Source organism: Pteropus alecto, unplaced genomic scaffold (assembly GCF_000325575.1).
Source record: "Pteropus alecto unplaced genomic scaffold, ASM32557v1 scaffold152, whole genome shotgun sequence".
NCBI lineage: Eukaryota > Metazoa > Chordata > Mammalia > Chiroptera > Pteropodidae > Pteropus > Pteropus alecto.
The window spans coordinates 10908092-10929485 of NW_006432227.1; the positions used below are offsets into that span (position 1 = coordinate 10908092).

The window sequence follows — 21394 nt, forward strand, 5'->3', positions numbered from 1 at the left end:
CAGGTGTAAAGATAAAAGTGCATTGTGACAGGCGTCATAAAATGACCTCAAACAAAAGAATTACGGAACTCATTGGAATGAAAGTCAATTGAAAATTACAGTTTCTCTATTGAAACACCTGAAAACGAAATCAAGAAAGGTCTCACAAATATCTTACTCAGTTCTATAGTTAGCTTTTAAACGTCATTTCTCAGCCAGCAAGTTGTTTGAAAACTAATCTAGTTAGTGAAAGCATAAAGGGAATATAAAATAACTCTAAAATAAGTATTTTAAATACCTTTATTCGGACATCTCTATAGTAAGTAAAATTAAATTTGGTATAGCTACTTCAGTATCAAACACTTGACTTAAAAAATAAGGAATTTTTTCCTTATTGCGTAACTGACTTTAAAAATTTATTCTAATGCATTGCTTTATAGGAAAAAAAATAGGAAGAGCATAAACTATTTGCTAGAAAAAGCTTTCCTGAGCAATGCCAAAAATATGTAACCAAAGAAACTGATAATATTGTGAAGATGATAAAAAATTTCCAGACATTTCACAACTTTAAATATCTATAAATGTCTTTGGATAGTCTGATATTTACTGTTACATTTGTAAGACATCTGACTTCAGAAATGAAAAAAAAGTATTGTGCCAAGGTAAGCAGAATAGCCGCTCATGTCAATTGCATGCCAATTGCATGGACTGTGGTGAACAGTTTACAAAGTTCCACAGTTCGTTAGTTCTATTCGTCCTAAATGATGGTATTAAAATTAGAGGCAGTCAAGGGTTAATGAGACTTCTTTGTGTAAAAATATAAATGTGAAAAGGGGAAGTCTTATATGCAAAATAAAAGTGACAGTTTTGAAAATGAAAAGAACTAGGCACAAAAGGGCAGAGCAAGCGAATATCTAAGGTTTAAATAGCCATCTGGAATCGATGTTTTATGAATTACTTGTTTTATGAACAGATGGCCAAGCTTGCTCACATAATTTTAATCTAAATTTTTGAATATCGGATCAGTTTCCTTCAAAGTCCTTTGAAATATGCATTTGAAATGGTCTTTTCACACACACACACACACACACACACACACACACACTCACACACACACACACACAGTTGAGTATGACTCTAAAACCATTAAAATTCATCCTAAGGATGAATTTCTTTGGTTAGGGTACATTTTCCCACACTACTGTCTCTAAGAAAGATTATCTTCCTAGACCATGCCAGCTTAGAATTACAATTATCTAGGTGGTGACATAGAGAGGATTAAATTCTATTTCTCTGACTCTTGTTCCTGCTTCCTGTAGTGGGACTCCAAAAGGCTTCCAACCTTTTCCTGGCCATTTCTGGGTATCCTCAGTGGTTATCTCAGTGGTCTTGTGCGTGCCTTGGCAGTTAATAGCTGCTGAGCAATTTGCAAGGCTTTGCAAAAGTACTCAGCCACTGCCTCTTGTGCCCATATTTGAACTCCTCGCAGACAGGTGCTGTGCTGTCCCTGTGGGTCCCTTCACCACCCAGAGGTGTGAGTACTGCCAAGTTACTCACTAGAGTCCTGCGAATAGCCAAGCTGCATTGTGCCTGGAGTCACAGTAGGGGGAACACCTCACTTTCTCTGTTTGGTCCTTCTTTACCTGATAGTGGTGCCCTGTGTCTAAATGTCTTACACACATTTAAAGGATGATAGTTTTAGCCTTATTAATTACATGTAGCCCACATCTGCTTTAGTAGGAATCAGAAGGATCATTCAGTAGGGTTGTAGGTAATATGAGCGAGACTAGGACTAAGAGGTGCTAGGCAGCTTGAGGTGAAGGGGCAGGTGGAGATTTCCTGGATGCTGTCTGTTCAGAGCTGTAACTAAGGGTCTGAATTAGGGTGCAGAAGAATGTAGCTGCTGCCGCGTTCATGGTCAGGAAGGAAGGGGACCAGGGGAGCAGATTGCCTCAATGTCACTCCCTCTGACCTCCTGCAGGCCCTTCCTATTGGCTCCATCCAACCAGAAGTCAGAGAGCAGGGAAGCTAATATAGTGGTTTCATAAAAAACAGGGCAGGAGAAGACAGAAATGAGATCTGGAGGACCAGATGAAGAGTGTTTGGCCCACAGCCTTTAGCTCCATCTCCCCTCCTCCATGCCACAGCAGACGTGGTCCTAGAAACTGGGTCATAGTAGAAATCTGCAAAGTGAATACCTCGCCTTCCTCAGAACAGTTTCTCTCCTCTGGGGGACAATGACAAATTGGAGTTGTTGCACTTGAGTCCTTGTCCAGAAGGCTGGTTAGTAATTTTGCAAATAGACTTCTGCTGTGTTGACCCAGGCCCTTCACCAGACTGCTCAGATACACCTTATATTAGTCACAGGTGGTTCGACCTTGCTGTGGGGGCAAATCCCAAAGTCTCAGGGGCTTAACCCAGCAGGGACTACTGCTGGCTCATGTTCTAGTCTAGTACCATCAGGTGCCTTCCTCCGTCTTGGAGATACACCATCTGCAACACGGGGCCTCTGGGATCCAGAGGAGGAGACATAAAAGACAGGACCACTTAAAATGACTTTATAAACTGGTCTCATGTGGCTGACGTCGGGTCCCTCACATCCTATTGACCATTTAGTCACGTGACTCCAACCTGAACACAAAGACAGGCAGGATGTTCGAAGAGTATTAGTCTCTGCTCTGTGCCTGATGGCCTGTTATCAGTGAACATGGCTTAGAGCGAGCTGGACTCCTTAGCTCATGCAAATTGAATACTCAGCTCCCACGTTTACACATGTTCATTAATTCCTGTTGCCCTAGGAATCTCCTCCATACCCTGTGAAACTTGAATGTTTAATCAGTTACTCTAGATATGCTATTTTATTTATCCAGTTATTTAATTATGTGTGACTTTAATGATCTCTACCATTCGCTGTTTGGAAGAACCATGGGAGATGCTTTTTTTTTTCCCCACTAAGTTGAAATGATGTAAATAGGTAGATTTGTGGTGTTATTAAAGATTTATGGCCCTTCAAAAATATTCTCCCATTTTTTAATGCTTTAATCAAGTTATTCATTTGACTCCTTATAAAATGTCCATGCCTATTAAAAGTAGATGGTAACTCAAGTAGGACTTATGAAAAGGTCAGAACAATGAATCGTATTATGGTGAACACTTAAAATGGTGAGTTGATTTAATGTCAGTACTTTTTAGAGTCTTAGCTCTGCAATTAGAAACATAATGCTACGTGTCCCGGTACATGAGATGTTTTGAAATATTTGAATCCAAATATTTAGGACCAAAGAGAAGTCTGGAGGAGAAATATATCATTTAGTTTATTTTGCCCTAGGAAATACAAGATCACCATATAATGCTAATATTTTTATTTTTATAAGCATATAGTTCTTATTTATAAATGTCTATAGAAGGCATTAAGAATAATATCAAGTAGGGGCTTTGCAATTAAGAACTTGAGTTTAATACCATCTGCAAAGTATTATAATTTGAAATAAAGTACAAAATAATTCACGTGTTCAAAATTAGCCTATTTGCCAACATTTTCTTGTAAATGATTCAGTCGTTAATTAGCAGCATTTACAGGTAAATTCTTGGCATGTGACTTCATGGGATCAGTGAGCACTGTGCAAATGAAAAAATGACTTATCTTAATCCTTTTTTAAAAAATTGATTTGTTATTGATATATAGTTGACATACAATATTGTATTAGTTTTAGTTGTACAACATAGTGATTTGACATTTATCTATACTTTACGATATAGTCACCACAGTATGTCTAGTAACCATCTGTCACCATACAGAGTCATTGTGATATTATTGACTATTTTCCCTGTGCTGTGCGTTATATCTCTGGGACTTGTTTATTTTATAACCAGAAGTTTGTACCTCTTATTCCCCTTCACCCGTTTCATCTGTCCTCCCGCCCCCACACCCCCGCCAGTTTATCTTAATTTTTGATTTTCTTTTCTTTAGATGTCAAGTGATCCCTGTGTGCCCCTTCCATCCACCACCCCCACTTAAAACCATCCAAGGTTCACATTACAATGATGGATCTTTTCTTCCTTATTTAATGATTTCTCCTTGACTGAAGCAGGTTGCAATGCTTAATGTGAACGATAACTGTTAGCCGGAGCGATGGTATTTAAGAAACCCAAAGTAACAACTATAACAGTGAAAAGATTCATCTTTTGAGTTCTTTACATTGAACACTTATTCTGATTGCTTTCTGAAGATGTGCAGGTACGAATTTATGTTCATAAGTCAGAATGAGGAAATTCTCATCACATTGCTTTGGTGTGTCTTACTTACAGAGAAAAGTAAAAATGTAGGTTACCTGGTGTTTATCAACTGAACCTGAAAGCAATTTATGTTAAATTTCTCCTGACTTATTTGTGTAGCTTTTCTTTCCTTTATAGAGCAAATGTAGTTAGATTTCCTCATAATCAGGCTACACATTTTGGGTTTTTTGACATGGGTCCCTTTGATATTGTAATGAAGCGGCTTACAGACAGTTAGGGTTCACCAACTGAGGAGGTGTCTATGGATGAACCAGTCAAGATCTCGGCTGCTTTTACAAGCTCCAGATCCATCCCTGGGTCCAGGCTTGGGACTAGATTCTTCATGACAGCCTGAGTATTGCGGGGAACTTATTTCATGCCTTGAAAGCCACATGGCAGGGGCCATTTACAGAACTGAGGGCTTCAGGATAATGATAATAATGAAGTTTATGGAACTTGAACCATGTGCTATCCCAGTTCTAGGATCGCTATACCAATAGCTTTACCAGTGTGTAACACCCACTGCTCAGTTCTGACATTAGCTGGTCATGAATATGCTATCATCGGTGTTCCAAAGAAGGAGCGGTGGGCAACGTCACTCTCCTTTGTGTTGCATTTCAACTTAATGTGACATGCACCACAGTGATCAGGGCCTGTGGAGTTGATAATGCAGATTACAATGCTTAGTTTAAACTCTACCATCACATGACCGACAAGAGGCTGAAAAATATTCCTGCAAAGAAACCTCAGATTGAAGGCAATCATAATCATGCAAACCCAACCAAACGACCTGGTATTTCTCATACGAGTGCAGCCATATTCCGAGAAGAAAAGACAAGGACAAATAGCATCAGGTCTGTCAAAAAGTCAGCCAAAAACTTCAACTTAGAAATGATTAAGAGACTATCAGACGTGTGGATTTTCATCTCCTATTGTTAACTTCGAAACTTGCCCCTTAAGTGTATTGCTGTGTCTGAGATATAAACTAGTGACCGTATAAATCTCTGGGTCAGAAAGTTAAGCCCGAGACTTCCCCGAAGCATCCCTACACATGGTAAATTTTCAAGGAAAATACAGCACCATCTGTTGGGCAGTGAGGGGGACTCGCTAGCTTCGGGTAGCTCAGGGTTTCGGGTTCTAACATTAGATCTCACACATTGCTTTCGATATCATACTTTTGTGAAGCCAGATTTTCAGTGACTGTTCTGAAAGTGCCCCCCTAAAATGGAGGAGGAATAGGGAACGGAGGTGGTAGTGTCTTATTTGAGTCAAAAATTTGAGAAGCTGTGCAGTGCCCAGCAGGGTCACAGATCCCGTTACAAGAAACTGTGGTCATTTAATAATGACATCTTTATCTGTATTATTTTTTTCAGATGGCTACTAAGTTGTTAGGAAATAAGTACGTATTAAGTTGTCTGGATCCAACTACCCTAATAAACAGAACCGTAAGCTTTTTCTTTTGGCCTAAGAACGATGTGAGAAAATTTGCTGGGGCAGCAAGGGCTCTGTAAACCCATAAATACCAAGACCATTTCAAAACTTACTATGCAAAACAGGGAGACAAATCTCTTACATTTTTCTGTAGTTTCAAATCATGTTAGAACAGGGCAAACCGTTTTTATCGGTGTGCCTTGAGTCTTTCTTGAAGCCTTAAAAATACCTTATCTGATAGTTCTTACCATGTCTACAAATTTGCATTAGGCTGACCTCAGTTCTTATCTTGAGACATTTATTGCCCTGAATTGGTGACTGAATTTGCAAGACTCTGTGGCTGCCTTGGAGTTTTCTTTGATTCAGCAACTGAGATGAAACAGGCTGAAGACACACTGCAAACTCCGGATCCACTGTAGTTGTCACTAAAGCGAATGGATGTCACATCCGTGGGGTAGCATCTTTCACCTTTCCCATTGGGAGGTAGAAATCTTTATTAATAGAGCATAAGCAAAAAACAGACCATCTCTCCAGTTTTGACCCCACTTCTGGAAAACATACTCTTGTATTCCCCACATATCTATTGTAAGTCTGTTTTGCTTAAAGAACGGAAATTTATCGTCTCACAGTTCTGGAGGCTGGAAGTCCAAGCTCAAGGTGTGGGCAGTGCTGGTTTCTTCTGAGAGCCACGAGGGAAGGGACTGTTTTAGGCTTCTGTCCTTGGCTCGAAGACATCTTCTGTGTCTACACATCATCTTCCCTCTCTATGTGTCTTTGTGTCCAAATTCCCTCTTCTTATAAGAACTCCCGTCAGATTAGATTAGGGCTCACTTTAATGACCTTCTATTACCTCAGTTACCTGATGTTACGCACTGGATGTTTATGTCCCCTCAGCACCCCTGACTCATATTTCAAATCTAATCCCCAGTGCGATGGAGTTCGGAGCTGGGGCCTTTGGGAGGTGATCAGGTCAGGAGGGAGGCACCCATATGATGGAGTTAGCGCCCTTATAAGAAGAGGGGGACCAGAGATAGCCAGGTCTCTTTCTGCCACGTGAAGATGTAATAAGAAGGCTGCCTACAACCCCGAGGAAGACAGTCACCAGAACGTGCCCATGCTGGCACCCTGATCTCCGACTTCCAGCCTCCAGAACTGTGGGAAATAATTTCCATTGTTTATAAGCCACAGTCTGCGGTTCTTTGTTTCAGCAGCCTGGACAGACTCTGATACCTGTAATACCTGCAAAGACCCTATCTCCGACATGGTCACATTTTAAAGTATCGAGGGTTAGAAATTCAACATATGAATTTTTCAGGGGGACACAATTTAGCCCATAACATGTGGGAAATAAATGGAACAGAAAAGAAGCGATGCCTTTTGAAGAGGCAAAGGCTTGCCGCCGGAGCAGCTGGCCTCTGAGCTGACTTTGGAGACTGGGAACCCTGAGCTGCCTCGGCAGGAAGGGACAGAGTTCACGAGGAAGCGCTGCTCGTTTACTGGTTCACAGCGTCAGCAGAGAGGAGTGGTTCGCGGAGGAGCGACTCTTCATAGGTGCAGGTGCAGAACTGTGATGGCGTAAACCAGCCCCTCTGGCTTGCGAGGCGTCCTCCTCTGCAGGCGGCGTGGACGCGAGCACATGCACCTCTGTGGCACTCTCCTTTGGTGAGGCGTCCTCCATTCTGAAATGAGTCGGACAAACCTCCGTAATGCTGGGATCCTTTCTGCCAAGATGGTTTGATTGGCAGTAAGGAAGGAATGGGTGCGGCACCTGAGGCCAAGGGAAGCCAGGGCCGCCGTGTCACATGCAATGTCACGAGAGAATGCCACGGGGAAGGAAGAGAAGACCACTGGAAAAGGGCCATACAGAGGATACAGACCAGCCAGACTCAGTAGAGCAGAATCGTCCTGGCCACCATTCTGAGATAAAAAAAAAAGCAGGGTGAATGTTGGGCACAGCAGAAAGAAAGCCATTTTGCGAGCTTTTACCATTCGTATCATTGTCCATGTTTTCAAAGCAAGGCTTCCCAGGGAACCCACGAAGCCTCCGTCCCAGGGCCCAGCAGTTTCCTTCTGTCAAAGTTCAGGACACAGCAGCAGGACTGACAGGAGGCAACGAATAGTGGATGAGAAAGGGTGGGGGCGTCTGAGCCAATGTGCCTGTTAAAATCCAGCCCTGATGGCTTCTAGCTGTGCGCCTTTAGACGACGTACCTAAATTCTGTCTCCTAGTTTCTTTCTGTAGGGTGAGGATAATAGTACTAATGAGTCGAAACCCATAACGTGCCTAGAACAGTACCTGGCACAGTACAAGTGCTCAGAAGAGTTTGTGTTGTGTTTGTCGGCAGCTGTGTAGTTTTAACGGTGTTGGTGACTTAAGTGGCGGAGGGTCAGGATAGGTCCACCTGCTCATGGTAAGGTTATTCTGTTGGGCATGGAAGCTTCAGCCCCGCTTTTAGGATCTATGGATGGAGACCATTCCCGGGCTGATGTAGCACAGAGTCGGTTGTGGTTGGGAACAGTGACAAATTGCTGGTGTAATCCATGCAACCTGGACCTTTTATATTTAGAAGAACTTGAGTTTATTCAGGTGTGCATTCAAATGTTACCTCCGTGGCGATGCCTTCTCTCACCACCAAGTCTCAATCAGATACCTGCTCACTTCCTAACTCGTCACCCTATTTGAAATCTTTTTTTATAGTAGTTATTTTTATCTTATATATTTCTAGTTCGTTTCATTCTTTCATTGACTTATTTAATTAATTAATATATAATACATTCCTTTCATGTGCCGGGCACCATGTTGGTGCTGGAGACACAGGGATGACAAAAATAAGAGAAAGCCCTGGTCCTCATGGACTTACAGGTTAATGAGTAAGGTAGATTGACAATAAATAAACAGGTAAATGTCTAGTGAATATAGTACGTCAGCTGGTGATAAACTCTAGGCAGAAAAACGAAGGCTTGCTGGGCTGGCGCGGGTAGGCGGGTTTGCAGTTCTGTGCAGTGTGTGAAGGCAAGGCATCGCTGACGGGCCGCAGCTGGGCGGAGAGCTGAAGGCGGGATCTATGTGGCCGTCTGGGTGAGGGGTGTTCTCATATTTTGAGAATGGCAAGGGAAAAAGCCCCGAGGTGCAGAGTGCACTTGCTGTATTCGTGTAACAGCAGAGAAGTGGGCGAGGCAGGAGCAGGATGGATCAGGGTGATTCCTCAGTTAGCTTTCGCTGTACAGCAAACCACCCCAAAGCTTAGTGGTTTGACACAACCACCATTTTTTTTTTTTTTTTAAGCTTGGTAACCTCTTTGTCAGCAGTTTGGCTGGGCTCAGCTGGGCGGTTCTTCTGTTGGTCTTGACTAGGCTTAGTCACGTGCCTCTGGCAGCTGCCAGGAAGCCGAGGGCTGACCGGCCTTAAGATCTTCAGGCAGGATTGTTTGTCTCTGGTCCACACTGATCTCTCATCCTCCAGCTGGTTATTCTGTGCTTGCTCACATGGCAAGTCACTTCTGCCACGTTCTGTTGGTCAAAGCAGGTCTCATGGCCAAGCCAGGGTTCAGGGCTTGGGGAATCAGCTCCACCTCTGATGGGAAGAACTCAAAAACATAGCATGGCCATTTTTGCAGCCTACCGTAAAGAGAGTGGAAGAACGTGAGGCCAGAGAGTACGCAGCTTTGTAAGCTATAAACGTGTTCAGATTTCATTTATAATGTAAGTTGGAAAGCCATCTGAGGGTTTAGAGTAGAGGCTACACATGATCTGACCTAAGTGAAAAGCATCTCTCTGGCTGCTCTACGGAGAAGAGACCATAGAGGGGTGAAGGAGAAGCCTGAGGACCAGATCGCCTGAGGCGATCGTAATAATCTAAGTAAGACCTGATGGGTGCTGGGACTGGAGTGGTGGCTGTGAAGGTGGTGAAAAGTAGCCACGTTCTCGGTAGACACTGAATGCCTTCCCCTGCGTCCACCCGTCCCCTTTCTCTCTGTCATCTCGAATGAAAGCTCCCTGTGCGCAAGGACTGTTACATTTTCCACAGCGTTCTCAGCACCAGACCATGGCCGGCACTTGGTAGATGTTCCGTCCCTATCTGTTGAATGAATGAACAAATGAATGAATGAATGAGTGAATGCATCTGTCGGGATTTAGAGTTCCAAGGTGAAACAAATACAGAAACGAATAGAGCCCTACTCTCGTAAACTCCTTTGGGACCCCACTGACTCTACTCTGGGCTGCTCACAGCATGGCTTGCAGATGCAGGCCTCTGCTTGTGAAATCTGTGAATGGAACTTGCTGTCCTTGGACCGTCTGCCTGGACGGGAGTGTTCCGGAGAGGAGCACTTAGCAGCACATGTGGGACATAAAGCCTACGGGACTGCATTTGGGAAGGGTCACTTAGTAATGCATCTTAAGCTAGTTTATTTTACTTCATTGCATTCTGCATATTTATTTGAATCTGTGGGTTGAGTTTTTATTACTATAAATAGAAATAATAAAACACAGAGCCTTGGGTTATTTTGCCTTAGAGGAATAATTGGTGAAATAAACTCAAAATTTAAGGGTTCTTAAATGATGTTGTCAGCAAGTCAGTGACCATAATTGTTTTGTTGGCTGATAGGACTTCGCTATCCCAAACACATAATGTTCACGAATAGGCATCCTTTAATATTTTAAATTCTCAAGGCTTCCAACTTCCATAGCTCTGGGAATTTGGAAAACTTAAAAACACCATTTTTTAAAGTCCTGTGTGGGATGTCAGGGTGATAACTTCCTGCGTGATCTCCGTCCGCCTGGTACAGTGCTCAGCAGTTCAAGGCTTTTGTTCCTCAGTCATTTCTTCTCTTTCCTAAGTCTTCAGTGTCTCTCCCTGTTGGATTATTCCCAAGATATGGCGTTCTAGAGTGCTCCCCCTGCCCCTAGTCTAGGAAGCAGAAGAGAAAAAGCGAGCAGCTAACAAGCGAACCTTCCCCTGACCACCTGCCTCTGCTGTCTCTCTTGTTACTGAGCCACACTCCTTAGAAGCACAGCGGACCCTTACACGACACAGGTTGGAACCGCATGGGTCCTCTTATACACAGATTTTTTTTCAATAAATATTGCAAATGTATGTTCTCTTCCTTATGATTTTCTTAACAACATGTTTCTTTTCTCTAGCATCCTTTATTATAAGAATATACATGTAACATAAAAATGTGTGTTAATCAACTGTTTACGTTATCGGTAAGGTTTCCGGTCCACAGTAGGCTCAGTCCCCGGGGAGTCCAAAGTCATCTGTGAATTTTCGACCACGCGGGGCGCTGGCGCCCCGAAGCCCCTTGCTGTTCAAGGGTCAGCTGCATGGCGTACGCGTGACCGTTTCCACCTCTTCAGTCCCGGTCATTTTCAACCCGCTCTGAGCTCACTTCTGCCTCCGACTTTGCCGCGCTGTCCTTGCTAAAGCCAGCCGTGGCCTGGAAGAGCGCTCCTCAGACCTGTTACATGGGACACGGGGGCCATGCCCTCCTTCCTTCCTCCCCCGGCTCTCGAGCCCTCTCTCCCCAGCTCCCCTGAACTCTGCTCTGCTCATTTTGGTTTTTATTCGGTTTCTTCCTTCTCCATTGAATATGGTAAATCTTGCACTGTGGTAATCCAGCTACTTACATGGTATCTTCACTTGAGGGCTTAATGAGAATTTTGAACTAAATGTCTATGACAGACTCCTGGTGTTTCCCCTCCCCACCCCTCCCGCTCCGATCTCCCTGTCTCAGTGTATTCACCCCTGCATTCACTTGCCTCCTCCAGCCTCCATCTGGCCGAAGCCATGGCCCCTTCTTATTCGCTGAGTTTTCTCCTGCTCCCCTGCTCAGATCCACGCTCTATGCAGCAGTGAAGGGAACCTCACCTGCTGCCTTAAAACCCTTCAGTGGTTAGTTCCCCCAGTGATCTTGGGAGAAAACCTCAATTCTTCTAAGGACTCGCAGGCCCGTCCCAACCCAGGCCAAGCTTGCGTCTTGGAGCTCATCTCATGTCCCTCGTCCTTTGACCTGCCGCTTTCCGCATGTTCCTCAAAATCACCCCTCGTACTTTACGCTCTTCTCTTTACCAGGCACACCTGTCACCCCCACCCCCACCCCCGGCTCTTCTCCCATCCCTCAGGATCAAGATAAGGTGCCTGTTGCTCCGAGAGGCGTCCCTGAACCCCCAAGCCTAAATGAGTTCTTCCCGTTTTCCGCCTCCAGAGCAGTCAGTGCTCTCTCACAGTGCTCATCACAGCTTATGGTTGCATGCTGACCTCCTCGGTGCCACTTGGGGTCTGACAGTCATGTCTTCTAGTCTGTAAGCTCCGAGTGAGTGGGCACTCGCCTGTCTCTGCACCAACGTTAAGTCCAGTGCCAGGCTCGGAGGGCACGGGGTGGAGGAGGAAAGTTTATTTCCTGGTTTATTTTGGAGGGAGTTGAGTTTAACGAAAGCCATCACCAATCTCAGTGGGCCCGTGGCCTTCCCGAGGGACCAAGTCCCGATGTGGGTGTGACCGTCCTCTGCCGCTTTTCATAGAGCTCTTCCTAGCAGGACATTCCCCCCGCCCTCGTTTGTGTAAAAACAACTCAGGAATGCAAGGAAGAAGCTGGCCCTGAAGCAGGTCAACCAAAACGAACCTGTTTAAGGAAAAGCTGCACCATTTTATCAGACGGCTTTAAAAAGTCAGTGAGTCAACATGTTGAATGGGTGCGTACTCAGAAATAAATAATCCACAGCATCCCAAATGAGCCATATTGTATATAGCGCAGCTGAATCAGTCATTTTTTATTTATCTCCATATTGAAGAAAATCAATTAAAAAATTTCCAGAGCAGTCCTGGTGCTCAGCTACCCGCTGTCGCCCCGCCCCCCGTGCGTTAAGTTAGGTGGTTCTTTTCACGTGGAACAGCTACAAAACTCATCTTTCCTCTTGCTCCTAATTCTTCCTCTGGTAAATTCCTCGCTGTTTTCACTGCTGTGCTGCAGTGTCTGCGCATTGGCCCTTCTCGGTGGTTTTGACTTGGAATTTAAATAATCGCTCTGAGGTTCTAATGGGTGGATGACGCATTAGAGTTTCGTTCTCGCCCATTCTCTCTGTCCTCAAATGTCCTGGCCAGGCCAGCCCCTCTCCTTGAGCTTTTATCCTTGTGCCTGAAACCAGTCTTGGCCTCGCCCACTGTCTGACCCTGTACGAGGTGGTGGATCCGTGTCTGAGAAAGCAACTTCTATGGCATTTGTTCCCAAATCCAGCTTCTTAGACATCTGTCCTTAGGTTGAGGTACTTCTGTGCAACTGTTTAGCATTGCATGAGGTTATCTCTTTGAATTCTTTCCGGGTATTCCAAATGTGACATCATCGTGCATGGGACGATAACAGCTTTGACTAATTATTCCAAATAGTGGCTTCTGCTTCCGATTCCAGTAGCCTAAGGTTCATTTTCCTCAAGTCGCCGTGGAATCCTTTCATGCTTTCGGAGAAGGCAAGAGCAATCAGGAGCTCAGCACGGCTTTCTGTTACAGGTTCACAGGTGGTAGAGACTATTTTCCAAATCACCCGTAATAACAGTCTTGAGCAGTTTGGGGGCGGGGTTAGGCTGAACCAAGCCATTTGAGATACTCAGAGTTGTTTGATGAAATCATAGGCATAGAAAAATGAGTGAGCAGTCCCAGCTCCCTGTTAGCTGGGGCATGTGTCATGAGGGCAGCTCAGTGGGTGCAGGGTATTCCTGGTGTGAGAGAACCCCAGGCCCCGGGCAGTTTCATTTCATAGAGATAGATGCAACTTTGTGGTGACAGACAGACAGACAGACAGACATGCAATAAGCCTCGTGTGATGTAAATGCTTCCTCCGAGGACACTAACTTCAAGAATACTATGCATGGACTTGATAAACGTAAAAAGGGTGATTTTCTTTGTCACTTGCTGTGTCTTCTGATGGTCATTCGTAAGTACCTGCGTGTTCCAAAGGCTGGGATTGCGATACCAAGCTTCTGTCATCGTGCTCTAAGTGATTTTCCACCTCAAAAGGCCTGTCAGCCTGTGCTCAGGAGATTTAGTCCCCACGGAGGTACGTGCAAAACTATCTCAACCGAACGGCTTATGTTGAAATTTTCCCATAAAAAGATAAGGATCTTGTGGGAAATTTTCCCACAACGCTCCAAGTTTCAATTTAACTGGTACGAAATTTTGACAAACATCTTTTTCTTCCTTCCCTCTGACCCATCGTGTTAAAAATCCGAGGTGGCTGCTAGCGTAACTCTTTCGGACAGCGCTGCTTTAAGGAACACCATTCTCCTTTCATGCGATCATTTCTGTCCTTTCTACCTTCAGGGCCCTCAGTTTGGATATACTTTCCCCATAAACTGATGAGGCTGTGACATCAAGCTGCACTTGACAGTCTCCTCAGCTGAGGAGAAAGCTGGCAGCACAAAACTCACAGTTAGAGAAGCACAGGAAGAGGACCTACGTGCATTTGGAAGGCAGGTGTTAGAAGGGAAGTCGATGAGTTAGGGAGCGAGAGGGTGGGTACTCATTACAAAATAATGGTTTAAATTAGACTCGCAAATTTTATCTTCATAAGTAGATTGACTAAATATTTCATTTTCAGGCATGCTTATTGCAAAATGCCCTTACCAAAAACTCAGCCTCCATTAGACGTGTTACTGCAGAGCCGAGACTCATAATCTTATTCATGAGCCTTAGTGATGACAGGAATTTAGTCCCTGCCAAAGGATGAAATGGTCTCGGCTGTGTGAACCCTGGTGCGTGGTTAAATACTATGGATAGATATCATCAACTGAAAAAGCTCTGATAAATGTTTCTGGATTCCACAGCATGGGTTATTTTTTTTCGTCGTTGTTGTTGTTGTCGTTTTTAAATTCTTAAAACAACCACCCAAATAATCAAAGTACGTTTAATTAAGAGGAGAATGTGAGAAACCACATTGTGTTTCATTTTCATATTGATATTTAAGGCGGCCATATTTTTTTGATTGTAAAAGAAAGACTTGCAAGAATGTCAACCCTTGTATACATGCCACGAGGTCCTCCAAATCTACCGTTTGGACAATTCTGGACGAGATGGAGATGACCACTCTACCAAGAGCAGTGATGCTTTCTGGGAGATAGAAGATCTGGAAGTCAGGGAAAAAGGGCGTATTGGCAGTTGACCCAAAAACATCATCACTGCAAAAATGAAGCACAAGAAATATTTTTCAGATTTTAGACTTTCTGTTATTTTATTTCCTTTAGTCCTATAATCTCATTTTTTTTTAATCTTAAAAGCAAGGTTTCTGTTACTTTTAATTCTGGCATTATAAACCAGCTCTGTGAGGAAGTAAGATAATAACCTTCTTTTGAAGATAAAAATATTCCCTTGATATAAAATATTGAAATCAGGAGGGTGGATAGTTTTGTTAACAATTTCTTAAGATGGTATGTGTGATGTCGAGATTCTGATGTCATTCCTCAATTATGCCCTCTTCCTCCTCATTCAAATACATATATTACTTTATTTAACTGGAGAAGATAGCCTCAGATCTAAAAAGACTCTTTCTAAAATTCTATCTTTTTAAAAGTCAAGCACTGATAACATTGAGTTACTTATATCCTCAGCATGCTTAGGGATATTTTTTCACATTTTAGTCATGCTTTTCATTTGATCACTAGTCAACATTAATTGTGGTTGTTGTATTAAAGGGATTAACTCTATGTTACACATAGATTACCTCCTCTGGAATGGAAATCTCCATTCTCCAACACCAAAAAGAAATCTTAAGATACCTTGAATATTGCCATTCTGAGGTATAAAGAGCTTTCTATAAATCATGTTAGACTACTAATAATTTTCAGGAAACATAATATGTGTACCAGAGCCAATTCTATTTAAAATATATCACATATTGCCTAGGCTTTAGTATACTAGTGGTGTTATTCATGTATTAGTAGTTTCCTGTCATGGAGACCATAAAAAAAAATCAAGCTTTTGATCTGCATCATTTTTAATTTGCTGATTTTAGATATTCAATGAATTATTTTCTTGTCAGACCTCAAGGGATATAGTAATTACTACTTCATAAGCTAGAGATCAGAAATATAAATTTGCATCATTTCTGAGTCTGCTATTACTAATTGTAATGTGAAGATCTGTAACTTTTATAATGTTGGCCATTAACTAGTTGTGTGACTTTGGATAAGTCACCTTACGTCTGTCCTCAGCATCTATAAAATAGGAGTTTGACTGGAATGTTTCTAAGCGTTTTTTTTTTTAACCTCTAATATTTTCAGTTCAAATAAATGTCTATTTGTTATTATATGATGTTATATTGTATTGCATTATGATTGTGCACTTCATATATGAAATGCCGCCCTTGACCCATGACTGGTAGCTCACGCGTTAGTATAGCGGTGGAAATGTGAAAAACCAGATGGATAGATGGACAGTCTTCTTCATTACATCCAGTCTCCTTTGAGCCCAAGGACACGTTTTAATGATTCATATGTGAAAAATAATCTTACAGATAACAGAAATTGAATTATGTGATCTTGGTCTCAATCAGTGTCCTAACCAAGAATTCTTTGTATGATCATTTTTGTCTTTTATAAGAGTCCTTTAGAATTGTACATATTATAAAATTTTCTAAATTAATAAAAAATATACAAATATAATTTTCCCAGTTTGCTAGAGAACTGGGGAGAAAGTGTGTTCCCTAAATGGGATTTCACTGATATGTTAGGCTAATGGTCCTGGAAAGAAAAAAAAAGTGGCATTTGCTGCCCTTGCCCACTTGATAACATGTCCCCTGGCTGACTTTCTCGCAGGGCTGGGTGGGGAATCTCTGGGAACTCCATCCTTTTAACAGTTAATAGCTAGTTACTGCTATTTGAGTGCCTGTGTTCTAGGGATGCTCATTGCTAAGAATTTCATGAAAATTTTCTCCTGTGATGCTCATGGTCGTCTTCCGAGGTATGTGTTCTTGTTTTGCAAGAGGAATCCTGTTTTGCAAATGAGGAAACCGAGACTCTGAAAAGTTAAGCAATTTCCAGGGTTGTACAGGGAATGGCAGAATTGGAACTCTCATTGAGGTCTGACCACATCGAGGCTTTTGGTGTTAACATCATCAGCACCAGGCGGAGGACACAGGTGCATAGTCAGAAACATGCACATGCACACACACATGCACACGTGTACGTGCACGCTCTACACAGATGCCATCTCCATAAAGGAGAGCACAGCCCAGCTGCGTGCCTCATCTACCTGGAAGTACACCGGCCTCATTTTGTGCTGTCCACTCCCTCCCTCCCGTCCCCGCCCCGCCCCGCCCCCCGTCCTTGTAATGTCAGTGAGAACAGCTTCCAGAGATCACCACCGCCACCAGCCTCACCTCCCAGGTGTGTTCTCTCTGAACCTCTTGCTTTGTGGCCCCGCTTTGCCCTGCTTTCCCCGCCCCAGGCCGACTGAAGTGAACAGGTGTGATCCCCTGTGGTCCTTTCTTCCACATGGAGCTTGTCCTGCCCTGGAAACAGTTCTGCCACTAGCAAGTCCCCTTCCTCTTCTCTGGACCTTCCAAGTTCTGAACCACCATTGCGACCTCATGCCTGCCCTCCCTCTCCGGCTCTTAGCCCTAAAATGCCCAGATATAGGCTTTTTTAAAATTTTAGTATGCGTGTAGGGGGGAGCACATTTAATATTGTTGTAGCTATTTAATAATTTATTAATTATTTGCGGGTACAAATGTCCTTATTTTACTATTTGCAAAGCATCCTTAACTCAAATTGTACTTTCCTACATTTGATTACAAAACTTTTTTTTTTCTGTTTTGTATGTTCATTTATTTTGATCTTTAGATCTCACATATAAGTGAGATCACACAGTACTTGTCTTTTTCTGTCTGACTTATTTCACTCAGCATAGTACCCTACGGGTTCATCTATGTTGTTGCAAATGGTAAGATTTCATCCTTTATAATGGCCGAGTAATATTCCCTTAGATTACAAAGCCTTTGTCAAGGAAATTTGTTGAAGAATCAATTATCCTTTAATAGGGACGCAACCTCCTAAAAAGCAATAGCACAGGACACGATTTCCTAACAATAATAGTGCTTTCCTCAGGCCCACCTCTTCTCTCCAGGCCACTTAGTTTATTTTTTCACTCTAGGCATCTCTCCAAGGAGGGAAAACTCCAGAATATCCTCTATTAGATAAATCTTGTTCATAAGTTGCTTAAAAGCTAGTTTAGCTGCCATGTGGATAAATTCATATTCATCCCTTCTGTAATGTTCATTATTCTGATGTTTTGAGTCACGGGGCAGGAGGTTTGTGCCACTGTCGTGAGTAACGTGCCGGCTCCCTTGGACTGGCAAACCAGAATTAAGAATGACTGGCACACAAGCCCACGGCATTGAGAAGATGATCCAAGTCGAGGAAGAGAGAGGTTTCAGGGTCAATTCAGAGCATGGCGGCAGAGTAACAGGAACCCTGGACCGATTCCAGTGGTCACACTGATGTTCCACCAGCCCTCGCCATGGCAGTTCATGTCTCAGCTTGGGCCACTCTTCACCTTAAAACAGAGGTCCTCTGAGGAGCTTCCTGCCTCCTTCCAAGTGTGTTTTTATGAGGACAAGTGCTAAACTGTATATACTGTATATGTTCAGACGCAGAATAGGCTGAATTTGGTCTTCAGCAGACGCATTTTTCGTCCTTGACCACCGTTTCTCTCAGTACCAGACTGCTTTTGCTTTTCTCCCTGGAGTCATGCCTTCCCCAAAACAACACTCTCATTTAGTCTGCAGGGCACTTTCCCCTCCCCGAGGCCTGAAGGTGCCTGATCCAGAAACTGTATTAGCATCATCCTGATCTTTCTGGATAGCTTTCTTCCAATTGCCAACCCAAAACAGAAAAGGCAACTGTTTCTCTTAATTTGGGTGATTATAGTGTATGGAGACAATGCAGGATGGCCACACAGTATCTTGAATGTTATAGTGACCTTAGTTGTGGCCTTGGATGAGGGTAACTCAGTTTGTTCATCTGTCCGTCCATCCATCCATCTGTCCGTCTGTCCATTTATCCAGCTATCTATTCATTTGTCTGTCTGTCTATGTCTCTATGTCTCTGTTTCTACCTATCATCTGTCTGTCTGTCTGTCTGTCTGTCTATCAATCTATCTATCTATCTATCTATCTATCTATCTATCTATCTATCTATCTATCTATCTATCTAATCTCTCTATCATCTATCCTATCTATCTATCATCTATCTATCTATCTATCTCTATCTATCTATCTATCATCTATCTCTCTCTCTCTCTCTCTCTCTCTAATCATCTATCATTCATCTTTCCTTCTTGCCTCCCTTCCTTCCATCCATCTGTTCATCCATCCATCTCTATCTTCCCATGTTATAAAGAAATCTTTTTTTTAAGGAACATGCTTTTTCCTTATTCATTCATGCTTCATACATTTGTTTAGAAAGTTACCATGCTGTGCCAATATATACATGTAGATTACTACAGGCAGAATCACAAAGAATATGAACTTGTTTTTAACTATGTGCCTCGAACTTATCAGCACCTTAATCAGCATCTGACATTGTCCTCTCTGCACCATCCCTTTGTCACGCATTTTATGGCTGTGGTCACCATGTAATGCAGTTTGCTAGCTGATGATATAACCCATGACACCCTCAGACATCACCGCTATTGAGTTTCCCAGGAAATTAAGGGCAATTATCTTGAATCAGGCTCTTTCCCCCTCATTTCTTTTAAAAGATAAGTATGCCATAAGTTCAGAAGAGAATACAACTAAACCCCCAAATCCAAACACAGCATCTTTTTGGTCTCAAGTGTGATAGACTAGAACAGGATTTCTTGACCTCTGCACTGTCGACATTTTGGGCCAGGTAGTTTTTTGTTGTGGGGCTGACTCGTGTGTCATCGGATCTTTAGCAGCATCCCTGGCCTCTACCCGCTAGATGCTGGTAGCACGATCTCCAGTGATGACAAGGAAAAAGGTCTCCAGAGATTGCTGGAGAGTGGGTGGGGCAAAATTACCCTTAGTTGAGAACCACAGAGCAGAAATTAGAAGGTGAAGTGATTTTGGGGGATCCTTTCATGCTGTCAAAACAAATCAGATAAAGAGACAAAGCAAAACCAAACCTCGTTCATTCACCTAATGCTTCTTGAATTTGGCCAATGTGCCATGGCACTGTGCCAATAATATAAAGACTCAGACATCAGTAAAGTACAATCTCTGCCTACAGAGAGCCTACTGTGAGGTGTAAATAGATAATCATATAGCACTTGTAGGGAGGAAGTTAGTCACATTTCTAGGTGGTATGTAGCAGAATCTCTCAGTTCCCAACCACAGTGTCACTTCTCAAGTACTCCCTCTGGAGTCCTGCAGACCGAGCCTTATTTTAAATTTGTCCCCATAGAAGTAGCATCCCTTGCTCATTCCCCCTCCGTGGAGTCTTGCTCAGGTTGCCCCTCTCTGGAAGGTCTTAGCTCAGACTTTTATGTGTACAAATTCTCCCTGCCATTCACGGACAGGCCTGTCTCCTTCATGCAGCCATTCTGGATTGCTTTAGCGCACATCGCTGTCTATCCACCAAACGCCCATCATGAAACTCACAACCTCTTCTGCACAGCTTGTGGCTTATTGTTTGTTGCCCCTCTATTTCCCATCACTCAAGCCGAGAAGACTTAATTTAGGTGAATGGCCTTCTTAGAAGTTCCCTCTCTGTTGGGTTGTGCCAGGAGTTACATTTAATTTTAAAAATTAAGGACATTTCAAGTATTTTATGATAGAAGACAACACACATGAACTAAGCAGATAATTGCCAAAACGATTTTACTCATTTTCCTATTTTAAGGATTTCTTTGGAGCGTGTAAAAACTAATTGCATTGTGTTATAAAATGTTATAAAATTTACCCATTTTTTACATACAATTCAGTAATTTTTAGTAAATTTATAGACCTGTGCGACCATCACCACATTCCAGTTTTAGAATGGTTCCATCACCTACAAAACACCCCTTATGTCTTTAAGGACATTTTGTTATATAATTGTCTATATATATATATATGGACAATCTGTCTATCTATAGATTGATAGATTGGGCGAAGGGGATGGGGAGGGATAAGAGAAAAGGTGGGAAGGAAAGGAAAGGTTACATAAAAAAAAGAAGTGAGTGTTTGAGGGAACTGTAGAGCAGAAAGGGGCCTTAGAGGTGACTGAATTGAAATCTTCATTTTTAAAAATGAGGAAGAGTCTACGGCCATGCCACCCTGAACGTGCCAGATCCCATCTGATCTTGGAAGCTAAGCAAGGTCGGGCCTGGTTAGTACTTGGATGAGAGACCACTTAGGAAGACCAGATGCTGTAGGTGTTAAAAAAATAAATAAAAATAAAAATGAGAAAGAGAAGGGCCAAGAAGTTGGAACTTGGAGGACCTGCTCGTCGTCTCACTGAGGGCATGGCTCTCAGGAGGGAGGAAGAAGAAGCTTCCAGGACAGTTAATATCTGTGCTTTGGAATTGATACATAAGGTCACTTCTACCCTACCATAGTGGTCAAAGCATCCCTTACCCAAGGTGGAGAAATGCACTCTGCTTCTCAATGGGGGCAGGAAGATCACATGGCAGAAGAACACGTGGGATGTGATGTATTGCGCTCATCTTTGAAAAACAGAGGAAGCAACAATGGGACTAGGGAGGTAGACCTCTCTGAGGC

The 21394-nt window shown here is 43.0% G+C and overlaps 1 protein-coding gene and 1 pseudogene across 1 annotated transcript in view; both read left to right on the plus strand.

Moving 5' to 3' along the window:
- Positions 1-21394, plus strand: part of MARCH11 (membrane associated ring-CH-type finger 11) — a 97440-nt gene that overhangs the window by 40586 nt on the left and 35460 nt on the right. The window lies entirely within an intron of this gene.
- Positions 20933-21051, plus strand: LOC112475931 (annotated as a pseudogene).